At 37.2% G+C, this 12,510-nt stretch overlaps 1 pseudogene; it reads right to left on the bottom strand.

The window, feature by feature from the left end:
- Nucleotides 1-10,320: 10,320 nt before the first annotated feature.
- LOC150031923 (serine/threonine-protein phosphatase 7 long form homolog) lies at nucleotides 10,321-12,046 on the bottom strand (annotated as a pseudogene).
- Nucleotides 12,047-12,510: the final 464 nt, after the last annotated feature.

Here is a 12,510-nt window from a genome sequence, read left to right as displayed (position 1 = left end):
GGTTTTTTTTTCCCTCGTGTTATTTTGATCAGATGGGCTGGACTGAGTTAATGGGCTATTATGAATATATTGGGCTGAATTTTTTTTTCCTTTATTTTCTAATTAATAATATTTAAATGTAAATTATTTTAGGAAAAAATAGATTTTTTACTTGAAAATGTATCCATGTTCATTCTAAATCGGATACTTTCAATTTCATCAAATTATCCATAAATTTAGATAAATGTCGTCATTTCTTTTTCATGATACAATTTATTCTAATCTACCCACTAATTAATTCCAACACAAAAAAAAAAAAAAAAATCTCAATTAAGAGACTCTTCCGTCTTTTTAGAGTTCTATTCTGTGGCCGGTCTTTTCAAAAATCTATACTATATTAAAAGAGATAAAATGGGAAGAATCTTTATCTTTCTATTTTACCATTCATTTTTAATTATATCTCTAACATGTCCTTGACTTAAATGGTTAGTTATTCTTATTTAAACTCACATATCAAAACCTCACGTAGAGAGTAGAGATACATTTTCAACAAACATCCTTTTATTACATATCAAAACCCTACTTAGGGACATGTTCCTCATAAACATCCTTTCAATAAACACCTTTGTGCATGCATTTAATCAATGTGGAAGGGGATTAAAGATTTTATGAGCAATCCATCTTTTCTCCAGACATAAAGGTAACCATCATCTAATGAGTGTAAGTGCTTCTTCAAACCCTTCTTGTGATATTGAATTCAACCATTGAAGAGAGAATGAAGAGACAACAGGGAAGAGGAAAATAATTCTAATCAAGTAAAATATTGTAGGTGCTTATTTTTGTTATATACATTTTTTTTGCCAATTGAGAAATCGATTATGTATTGAATTCAAACGTTGACGAGAGAATGGAGAGACAATGGAGAAGGGGAAAACAATTCTAATTACTCGCGACAAAATCTTTAGAAAAAGAAACATTTTCAATACAATACTTATTTTTTAAGGAACCTTTCATGTTTTCAATATTGAGTTCAACCGTTGAAGAGAGAATGGAGACACAACATGGAAGAGGGAGATATAGAGGGAGAATTTGAGAAAAAGTGGGAAGAAAAGATATTGACGGAGGAGTTAGAAAAATAGGGAGATTTTATTCGTTTAAAATTTTCTTAATTTGAATAGAACAACCATTCATCTTCTCCAGTTTTCAAATCTTATTGTTCATTTAATTGTTATAATCATTATCCTATCATCTTTCTGTTAAGGATATTAAGGATGCCAACACATAAAATACAGTCTTGCCTCTCTACCAAAAGAATAGAGCTTACCAAAGGAATAGGTTGGTTACAACAAAATATCTAACCATTTGTTTTGTTGAGTTATTTTTGCATTCCCAAACTAGGGATTCCATATTGTATAAATACATCACCTATGTACATTTCAATACACAAAAAATTATAAAGGAAAAGTTGGCTTGCCACTATCGTGTACTGTCTGAGTTATCATCTGCCTAATTGAAACTATCGTTTACCTTTTCTGATACTATCGTCTACCTCCTGACGCAATCATCTACACGATATCATCTATTGTCTACCTCCTGGTGCTATTGTCTACACGATATCATCTATCATCTACCTCCTGACTCTATCATCTACACGATATCATCTATCGTCTACCTCCTGACGCTGTCGTCTACACGATATCGCCTATCTCTTGAAGCTGTCGTCTACCTCCCTCAGACGTCATCGTCTACCTCCACCAAACGCTATCATCTATTTTGACGCTATCGTTTAAGTGCTATCATCCACCACGTGAGTCAAGCCATATCCTTCAACCTCACATTTTAACTTGGTATCAGAGCTAATAATGACCACTTTCAATCAAGGAAACCTGGGAGCCATCATCGGCATAGCCAACTTCAGCGGCCCACCCTTGAACCAGTTCCTCAATCAAATAACCTCCATTAAACTTGATCACAACAATTTCCTCCTATGGAAAAACTTGGCGCCAATCCTTCGGAGTTATCGACTTGAATGACACCTGACCGGACAAAAGATTTGTCCCTCAATGTTTCTGCAACCTATAGTTGGTGAGAGCATACCGACTAAATCGACTGGAGCAGAAGTTGCTCCGCACAGCACAGAAGGAAGCTCTAGCAGTGGTGCTTCCAGCTCGTCGACAGCACTTGAGGTAAATCCTCAATACGAAGCATGGATGGCTGTAGATCAACTTATCCTTAGCTGGCTGTATAACTCCATGACACTAGAGGTTGCCATTCAAGTGATGGGATGTGAATGTGTAAAGGATCTGTGGACCAGCATTCAACAACTCTTTGGTGTTCAATCCAGGGTTGAAGAAGATTATCTGAGACATGTGTTTCAAACAACTAGAAAAGGTAATTTGGAAATGGAAGAGTACCTTCGAACTATGAAAATGAATGCTGACAAATTCGAGCAAGCTGGTAGTCCTGTGCCACTAAGAGCTCTTGTTTCCTGGCCACGATCCAAGGGAGAACGGACATGTCGTGGCTTGATATGTAGTCAGAACTTCTCCTGTATGAAAGGAGATTGGAACATCAATCAAACTAAAAGACGATAGTAGGCTTCAACCAAGTTAGTAATGCATTAGTGAATATGACAAACACTAGACATGTCAACCAAAACAACAAGACCAATAGCAGCAATCAGTCTATTGGGGGAGGACAATGAGGTGATGGTGGCCATGGCAGAGGTCGAGGCAGGGGAAGAAACAACAACAAACCTGTGTGTCAAGTCTGTGGGAAGGTGGGACACATAGCGTTCTACTGCTTCAATAGGTATAACAGAGATATTGTTCCCAATTCTCCTTAAAACAAGGGACAACCCTTCCCCAACAACCAGACCAAAAACACATAACCTCACCCAATAGCCTTAGCCACTGCTTATGGAATTAACCCCTTTCCGACAAGACAAGAAAACATGACTGATGCAAATTGGTATGCTGACAGTGGTGCCTCCAATCATGTTACCTCAGACTTCAACTATCTTGGCAATCCAACTAAATACTCAGGTACTGAAGCAGTCACTGTAGCTAATAGTAATACTCCAGAAATTTCTCATGTTGGAACTGCATGTCTGTCTAGTGATGCCTGCAATTTGAAACTGAATGATATGTTATGTGTGTCTGCCATAGCAAAAAATTTAATCAGTATTTCTAAGCTAACAAAAGACAATAACGTGTTTATTGAATTTCACACGGATTACTGTCTTGTTAAAGACAAGGGTATGGGACAAAAAGTAATGAAGGGAATGCTTAAAGATGGACTATATCAGTTAGAGGGTGCAGAAGTCAGCTCGATGTCAGTAGGAAATGGAATACCATCGCAGCAAGTGCACAAGAATAAAGATCTGTCTGCTCTTAGCATATCTTCGAAGCATAGGATGTCTAAGGTTACATGGCATAGAAGGCTTGGTCATCCTTCGTAAAAAACACTAGATTTTATTATCAAAGGTTGTAATCTCCCTATATTATCTAATGAAGAGCTCAAATTTTGTGATTCTTGTAGCTATGGCAAATCGCATTCTTTAATCTTCCCTAACTTTAACTCTAGAGCATCTGCAACCTTTAAACTTATACATACTGATTTGTGGGGTCCAGCGCCTCTTTTGTCTACAAATGGGTACAAATATTATGTTATCTTTGTTGATGATCATAGTAGGTACACATGGATCTATCCTTCAAGGTTAAAAAGTGACACACTAGCAGCTTTTCAACACTTTCTCACCATGATACAAACTCAGTTCAATACACTGATCAAGTCCTTACAGTCGGATAATCGTGCAGAATTTGTCAAGATACACAAATTCTGTCATCAGCTTGGCATTGCATCCAGGTACAGTTGTCCATATACGTCAGCACAAAATGGAAAGGATAAGAGGAAGCATAGACACATAGTGGAGACAGGGCTAACCCTACTAGCCCAAGCACATCTTCCCTTACATCATTGGTGGGATGCTTTCTTATACTCAATTCTGCTGATTAATGGCCTTCCTGCCCCTGTCCTAAATGGACAGTCTCTAATGGAAGTGATGTTAAAAAAGAAGCTCAGGTTTGAGGAGCTTCGAATATTTGGGTGTGCATGTTTCCTCTGCTCGAGACCGTACAATTCACATAAGTTGAGCTCTCACACAGAGAAGTGCATCTATCTCGGTCCGGCTGTTAATCACAAAGGCTATAAATGCCTCAACCCCAGTGGTAGGTTATTCATCTCTTGGCATGTTGTGTTTGATGAAATTGACTTTCCTTGTCAGGTGTCTTATTCAGCTTGCAGACCAGCCAAGCAAGCAATTGCCATCCACCCAGTTTCCTGGCTGCCCCTCAGTCAGGACACACTACACAGTGACTCTATGCCCTTTGCGTCCACAACTTTACCCTTACCAATTGTCAGAACAACCTACACCCAATCACCAGCTAACACCTCTACAGATAGCCCAGCTTTCCCACCTCCTTCCTTTGATCGTCTACCCACTAATTGTGTACCCAACGATCTTTTACCCTCATCGTCTAGTGTCCAGCCCACTGATCGTCTACCCACTAGTTGCTTACCCAGTGATCGCTCACCCAACGATCATTCACCTACCGATAATTTACCCAGCGATCGTTTACCCTCATCGTGTAATGTCCAGCCCACCGATCGTCTATCTACCAATAGTTAACCCAGCGATCATTTACCCAGTGATCGTTTACCCACCACCCACTTACCCACCGATCGTGTACCCTCCGATCGTTTACCACCTAACTCACCATCGCCTACTGCCCAACCCTCCAATTGTTCACCTTCACCGTCTACTGCTTAGTCTTCACCCGATACTGTCCCACAACCTGTACCCGTGTCTATTCATCCCATGATTACCCAGGGAAAGACAGGCATCTTCAAACCCAATATATTGTCCTCCCAAACCCAAAAAGACTAGTCCTTAACTGAACCTACCCGAGTCAGTGATGCGCTCAAAACCACGCAGTGGAACAAAACAATGAGTGATGAATTTTAAGCACTGATGAAAAATCAAATCTGGATTTTGGTTCCTCCGTCACCGTCAATGAACATTGTTGGCAATAAATAGGTATTTAGAATCAAACGAAGTCCCAATGGCTCCATTCTACGCTACAAGACACCCCTTGTAGCAAAAGGCTTCCATCAAAACCCGGGCATTAATTTCTTTGAGGCGTTTAGTTCAGTGGTAAAGGCATTTCCCATCTAGATCGTCAATATCCTTGCGGTATCCAAAGGGTGGCAGCTGAGGCAGTTAGATTTCAATAATGCCTTCCTTAATGGGGTCCTCGATGAAGATATTTACATGTGCCAACCGTAAGGATTTGTTGATCCTTAACTACCAAATCATGTATGTCGCTTACACAAGGCCATATACGACCTCAAACAAGTGCCAAAGGCCTAGAACAATACACTGAAAACATTCAGAATGCTAAGTCTGATACATCTCTCTTCATATATCGGAGCACTTCTGTCTTGATACTCTTATTGGTATATGTTGATGATGTAATTATCATGGGCACCGATCCGCGGGTAATCAACAAGCTTGTAACAGCCTTGGACTCCAAGTTTGCTCTAAAGGATCTTGGCCAACTCCATTACTTCTTTGGAGTCCAATTGCACACTGTCCCCAATGGAGTTTTACTGAATCAGGAAAAGTATGTCGAGGACCTACTTCACCGCCTTGACCTTAGAGATCCAAAACCGACACCCTCTCTGAGTGTTCTAAACAAGCAACTCTTCATCTCCGATGGCACTCCTCTTGACAATCCCTATATCTATCGGAGAACGATTGACACCCTATAGTACTTAACCACCATGAGACCTGACATTACATATGCGGTTAATCATCTAAGTCAGTACTTAAAGCAACTTATGGACGTTCACTGGTAAGCAGTAAAGAGAGTACTAAGATATGTAAGTAGCACTCCACACTTTGGCCTCTATATTCAACATGGGTCCGACCTTTCTGTTTCGGCCTTCTCCGATGCCGATTGGGCAGCCAACATAGACAATCGAAAATCAGTTGCTGCTTATTGCATCTTCTTTGGAGGTAATCTTGTCTCCTGGTCCTCCAAGAAACAATTTGTTGTCTCCCAGTCCAGCACAGAGTCTAAATATAGAGTACTCGCTTATGCCTCTGCAGAAATTATCTGGGTGCAACAACTACTATCTAAGATTGGTGTTAAACATAAGTCAGCTCCAGTCCTGTGGTGTGACAACCTCGGCGCCGGTGCTCTAGTCGTCAATCCGGTGTTTCATGTGTGGACCAAGCACATTGAGATCGACATTCACTTCGTTTGTGATCAAGTTCTCAGTGGTTAGCTTGATGTTCGTTATGTACCATCCTCCGACCAAATTGTTGACTGCCTCACCAAGACCTTAACACACTCACAGTTCTTCCACCTTCGATCCAAACTCGATGTAGTAGAACTACCCTCTCGTTTGAGGGGAGATATGAAGGATGTTAAGGATGCCAACATATAAAATACAGTCTTTCCTCTCTACCAAAAGAATAAGGCTTACCAAAGGAATAGGTTGGTTACAATAAAATATCTAACCATTTGTTTTGTTGAGTTATTTTTGCATTCCCAAATTAGGGATTCCATATTGTATAATTACATCACCTATGTACATTTCAATACACAAGAAATTATAAAAGAAAAGTTGGTTTGCCACTGTCGTGTACTATCTAAGTTATCGTTGAAACTATCGTTTACTTTTTATGATACTATCGTCTACCTCCTGACGCTATCGTCTACACGATATCATCTATCGTCTACCTCCTGACATTGTCGTCTACACAATATCGCCTATCTCTTGAAGCTGTCGTCTACCTCCCTTAGACGTCATCGTCTACCTCCACCAAACGCTCGTCTATCTTTGACGCTATCGTTTAAGTGCTATCGTCCGCTGCGTGAGTCAAGCCATATCCTTCAACCTCACATTCTAACTCTTTCATGTGTGAGTTTTTTTTCCCTAAATGAGTGAAGGCATAATCGATCGAAAGTTGGTCGAGGTGATTGAGAAGAATCACTACAAGAATTTGGACATTTTTCGATGACGAAAATCATCGTCTAAAATTTAAAATACCGTCGACAATCTATCTCGATGGTAAACAAATCGTTGGAAGAAGATCAGAGAAATATAGAGAGAAGATTGAAAAAAAAATAGGGAAGATGGAGAGAGAGAAAATCACAATGTAACTAATTATAATATATTGTTTCTCATTTTATTTGTATTTTCTAATATAAATTTTTTTGTATTAAAATTTATTGCTATAATTACAAGTACGTTAAAATTATTTTTAACTTTCCTTAAATTAATAAAACCAACTAACTTTATAATTCTATTTATGTTGTGTACTTGATACATTAACAATGCAATAATATTTTGATGGAATGTTCCATAAAAAAAATTAAATAGCAAACAAAATATTTTTGTTCTTAATGAGAGATTCATTCAAAAATAATAACAGTAATATGTTTTTTTTTTTAATAGATAGTAGATATTATCATAAATATTAAAAATATTAAACTTTTGAGATTGCATAATTTTTAACCTAGAAAACTAAAAAAAATCTTTGAAACGAAAAAAATTAACTACAACTATACATAAATATCCACAAAATTAGAAGATTCATCACATCCATAATAAATAAATAAATATATATATATATATACCAATACATAATATGTTAAAGTCATGATTCAGTTTATTGAAAGTTTTAGAAAGTTGGTATTCACATAATTTATTAGTTTGCTTTAGCTATATGTTTATATCAAAGTTAATAGGAAAAAGGCACACTACATAAATGCAATCTTTCCTCAATTTTATGGTTAAAATATAATGGTAAAAAAATAAACTATTCAACTTTTTTTAAGGAAAACTATTGACAATGGTTAGAATGTATTGTTATTATCAAATATATTAATTCAATTGATAACACTCCATTTTGACAAAAAGTGTTCAAATGAAATACTGAGTCTATCATATTTTTGAAAAGTTTTAAAGTACAATTAAAACTGGTTATTAGAAAATAAAAAATAATATTCATTAAAAAAAATAATTAGAATGAGGATAAATTTTTTTCCCAAGGTTAAAAATATAAATTATAAGGTGATGATTATTTTATATAATTTCTAGAATTTTTTTTTTGAAATAATGTTTTTTAATAAATAATGACAAAAATAGGGTTGGAGGAAAACAATTTCTAAAAATAGGTGTTTTTGGAAAAGTACGAACAAAATTAGGGTAGTGGAATCATGTACTAATAACGGGCAGAAATGTACGTTATTACAGTACCAAGTTATTAAACAATGAAGGTTAGCGTTAATAAAATATGTTAGATTGCGTCCAAAAAGCATTAAGTTTATAATATTGTGGTCGCATGCGTTCATCGTATTAGAGCAATTAACTCTGGTATTTTTATGCAGAATATGCGTTAACAAAGGGCGAAAAGCGCGATCACAAGAAATCAATGGTCGAGCGCAGTATTACCGCAAGGCTTTGCGGTGATTTGTGTTCGCAAACATCTGCTCAAGAAGGATTGCCGCATAAAGCCGACGCAACTTAGTGGGCGCATCTGGGTGAAAAGCATAATTAGTCACGAAGAGACAGAAAGCTGATGACGGTCGAATCCGAATTAAGTTGACAAGCCGCTAATGATAACATATACATTCAACTTTTCGGTGACAAATATTCGGCACATCAGTCGAAGAATTAAAATCATCTCATATGTGCAATCATAAGAGAGAAGTCGCCTTTCACCCCGAAGCTCTATAAATACCGAAGGCATCCTTCAGAAAAGGGGTTCGATTCAGCCAGTTCAGCAGTTCATAGCTTTAGCCATGTTCAGAGTTTTCTTTTATTTTGAAGGCAGAGCGAGAGAAGAGTAGAGACGCCGGAAGATCGCTCAGGGTAACTTGAGAGAGAACCCGGAGGCGTAGAAAGAAGAGAGCGAGCTGACTCTCGCGAGAGCGAGATTATCTTTTGAACAAGAGTAGAAAAGACAGTGTAAAAGCCTGGGAAGCAAGAGATTATTACCAGACTCTTTATTCTCTTCTTGCATTGTTACTTCAACTTTATATTTATACAATGGAAGTTCTTATTCTACATTTTTTCACTCTCTTAGCATGCATGAGTAGCTAAACTTGTCGAATGGGTTGAGAAGAACTAAGCTAACATGACCTAGGATTTTCATTGCTTGCGATTGTCTTGTTTTATGTTGTGCCTAACTCCCCTTTAGAGCTACTCGAGAGAGAGTCTAAAGAAAGAACCTAAGACTTGAGAGATCTAGGTTAGAATCTAGACTCGAAAGAGCAAGATTAGATCTGCATAAACAAGAGATAGGGACTTAGAGATAAGCTCTGTTTGCCAACACGCATCTCATGCACCCTAGAGATAGGTTATGATATTATGTGGTCGCTTTATTTTTGTGTGTCATTTTGTCATCGCATAAATAAGAATAGAGGCTTATGTGTAGGTCCTATAGACTCATCGCATGTATCGTTGCGTTCTAGCCTTAGAAGCCGTAGCATTCGCATTGAGAAATGGTTTACCATTGTATGTGTGTTGCATGGTAGCATAGCATGAACGCATCTTAGAAAGTGTTAGCCGAACCCTTCTCAACCCGTTCACCGCATACTCATCGCATCTTCCGTTTTATCAACTCTCTTCAAAACTCCGCCGCATTTGTTTATTTTTATTACCGCAAACAACGTTCCCAACAACTACCTGATTTATTTGGTTACCGCAAAGTCTTCTGAGAAATTACCACCGCAAACTGTTTTCCCAAGTCCATGAGTTCGACCCTAGATTTACTAGGGAACTCAGTGGGATTTACACTTAGATTCCACTGAGAAAACTTGATTATTCAACGCATTTTCATCATCGCATTTCATCCATAATTCCACCTCATAAAATAACGCATCATGTATCGAGTACACAATTTCCATGTGGCATACTTGTGTACCCAATACACGAGTACCATTTAATTCAATCAGCTGACCACGTTGGCTGACTGGTTGACCGGTCAAGCGAACTCGTGTACCCGGTACACGATTTGCTTATAATTTTTTTTCTTTTTTTTTAAAAAAAAAAAGTTTGTTGACTATTGTTTTTTTTAATTGTTAAACTTAATTATTAAACTTAATTCCTTCATTATTAAACTTAATTATATATTTAATTTACAATGAAAACATCTTGCACTTATATTAAAAAAAATACCATGATATTAAAGAATATTTACAATTAGTTCTTTAATCTACAATTTGAAAATGATACAATGTGGGATTTAAAAACGACCCCTGGACCTTACTCCTCATGGGGGTTGTCTTCGTGTCCCTCTAAATTAGGCTCACCCCGTTGTCGTTGTCGTCTATGACGAATACATCTTCGATCGGTGTCAACAACATTGAGTCGTCTTGTTTGTTGAATAATACCTTCTATATTGACCAATATTTGCTGACACATTGAACCCAATTCTAGTAAATTGTTATGCACTGAATATTATTGAACATCGCTGATAAAATTATTCTGTACAATAAAAATAAATAAATAGCAGACAATATTCATATCATATATATAGAAAATGTTTGATTTTAAATCTCTTACCATGCAGTAATAGTAAGCGTCGTTAGGTGAGATAAATTACCTCGTGATCAAATTGTACCAGGAAAAGTAGTCGTTTGATACAGCTGGCCCATTTGTTAATTCTCCCTGTGCACAACGATCATGTCGTCCATGCCAATAGGATAAATATTCCGCATGGATTCGATGCCAGTCTTGGTCGTGCTTGCCTCTTAAATTGATCTGGTGTAGTGCTGGGAGTGTATAGGACAACAAAGATATCGTTTGTCGCAAATCGAACTATCTCAGCACACGATTTGGATGATGTCACTCTACTATATGGAAGCATATAAGAGGACTAACAGTCAACCGGATGTCTTCACCATCATGACAACAATCAGGTAAGGATGACCAAATCTGTGTGTATAGCGTCCAAATAACCTGACAAAAAAAAAAGTATACATATAAAATGTTTAAAATATTCATTTATATACATATTTACTACCTAATTGTGCATCAACATGTCGAATATTTTTTTGTACACGAGCAACATATTTGCTGACTGTTCAGAGGCAGCTAATACACCACTCCATCTAAAATTATAAAAAATACAATTACTTTATATTCTTACATAAAATGGTAACGAAATAAATATAGAAATAAAATAATACCTGGCACTAAGTGGACGATGATCTGGAGCCTGTAGTTGGACTTGTGGTGCTATAATTGGAAATTGATAATAAACTCATACTTGTAATAGTATTAGTGGCCCCGCTATTTCCAATACTTGTGCATTGGAAGCCCGACAAAGTTCTCTGTACAACCATGTAAGACATGCACCACCCCACGAGTATGTACTAGCGTGCTCAAAATCAGACAATAATGGGAGGAACATGAGATGCACCAGAGTATTTGACTTGTCAGTAAATAAAAATCCCCCAATAAGCTGCAGGATATATGCTCGTGCGTACCTACGTACACTGATGTCGTCGACATCGGAAGGTAATTCTAGAAACTGTGACGCCAACCAAGGGATACTCAATCTTGATCCCTTCAGATCCTCTGGTAGAATGCCTAAGAGCTCTTCACGAATGTTCTTCCAGTCATACTGTAGTGAACTTGTCAATGGTTGCCCATCCACTCGTAACCCAAATTGTATGGCAACATCCTGCAGCGTAATCGTACATTCCCCACAAGACCGGTGAAATATGTGGGTCTCTGGTCTCCAGTGCTCAACTAGAGCAGTAATAAGGTGTCAATTAAGCTGGATGAAACCAATTTGTGCAACCCTAAGAAAACCTATCCCCTAAACATATGGAATTATGCGGTGATCAAATGGGATAGTATGTTGTGCAGTCACCTCCCTTCTCCGACAACTCAACACTATAGTGGAAGAACTATCCCATACTGTCTGTGAATGATGTGTGTTTTGTTGGTACAATTGTACAGGATTAGAAGGACCAGGCTTCATTACCTAAAAAGTTCAAATTATATTACATAATAAAATCCATGACATAAAAGATACATAAAAAAAAATACAATTACATAAAATAAATTTATTACATAAATTCATTATAAATACATAAAGAATACAAGTACATAAAATATACAATTACATGAAAAATATAAATACATAAAGAATACAATTACATGAAAAATATAAATACATAAAGAATACAAATATATGAAATATACAATTACATGAAAAATATAAATACATAAAGAATACAAATACAGAAATATACAAGTAAGAAAAAAAATACACCTAATGACCCGAAGACGAAAAAACACCTAGTGTACGGTGTGGATAAGCGCGTCTGTTATGTCCTTCTCTTTTACAAATTGTACATCGCACTTTTTGGCTTGCTTCTCTCCAATCTATTTCATTATGAATGCGCATACTTTTTGGCCGACCTTATTCTCTTAGTAAGTCTG

This window comes from Benincasa hispida, chromosome 12, assembly GCF_027475165.1.
Source record: "Benincasa hispida cultivar pf3 chromosome 12, pf3_genome.v1.1, whole genome shotgun sequence".
Taxonomy (NCBI): Eukaryota; Viridiplantae; Streptophyta; class Magnoliopsida; order Cucurbitales; family Cucurbitaceae; genus Benincasa; species Benincasa hispida.
The sequence above is the reverse complement of the archived record's forward strand: the minus strand, read 5'-3'. Positions and strand labels throughout refer to the sequence as shown.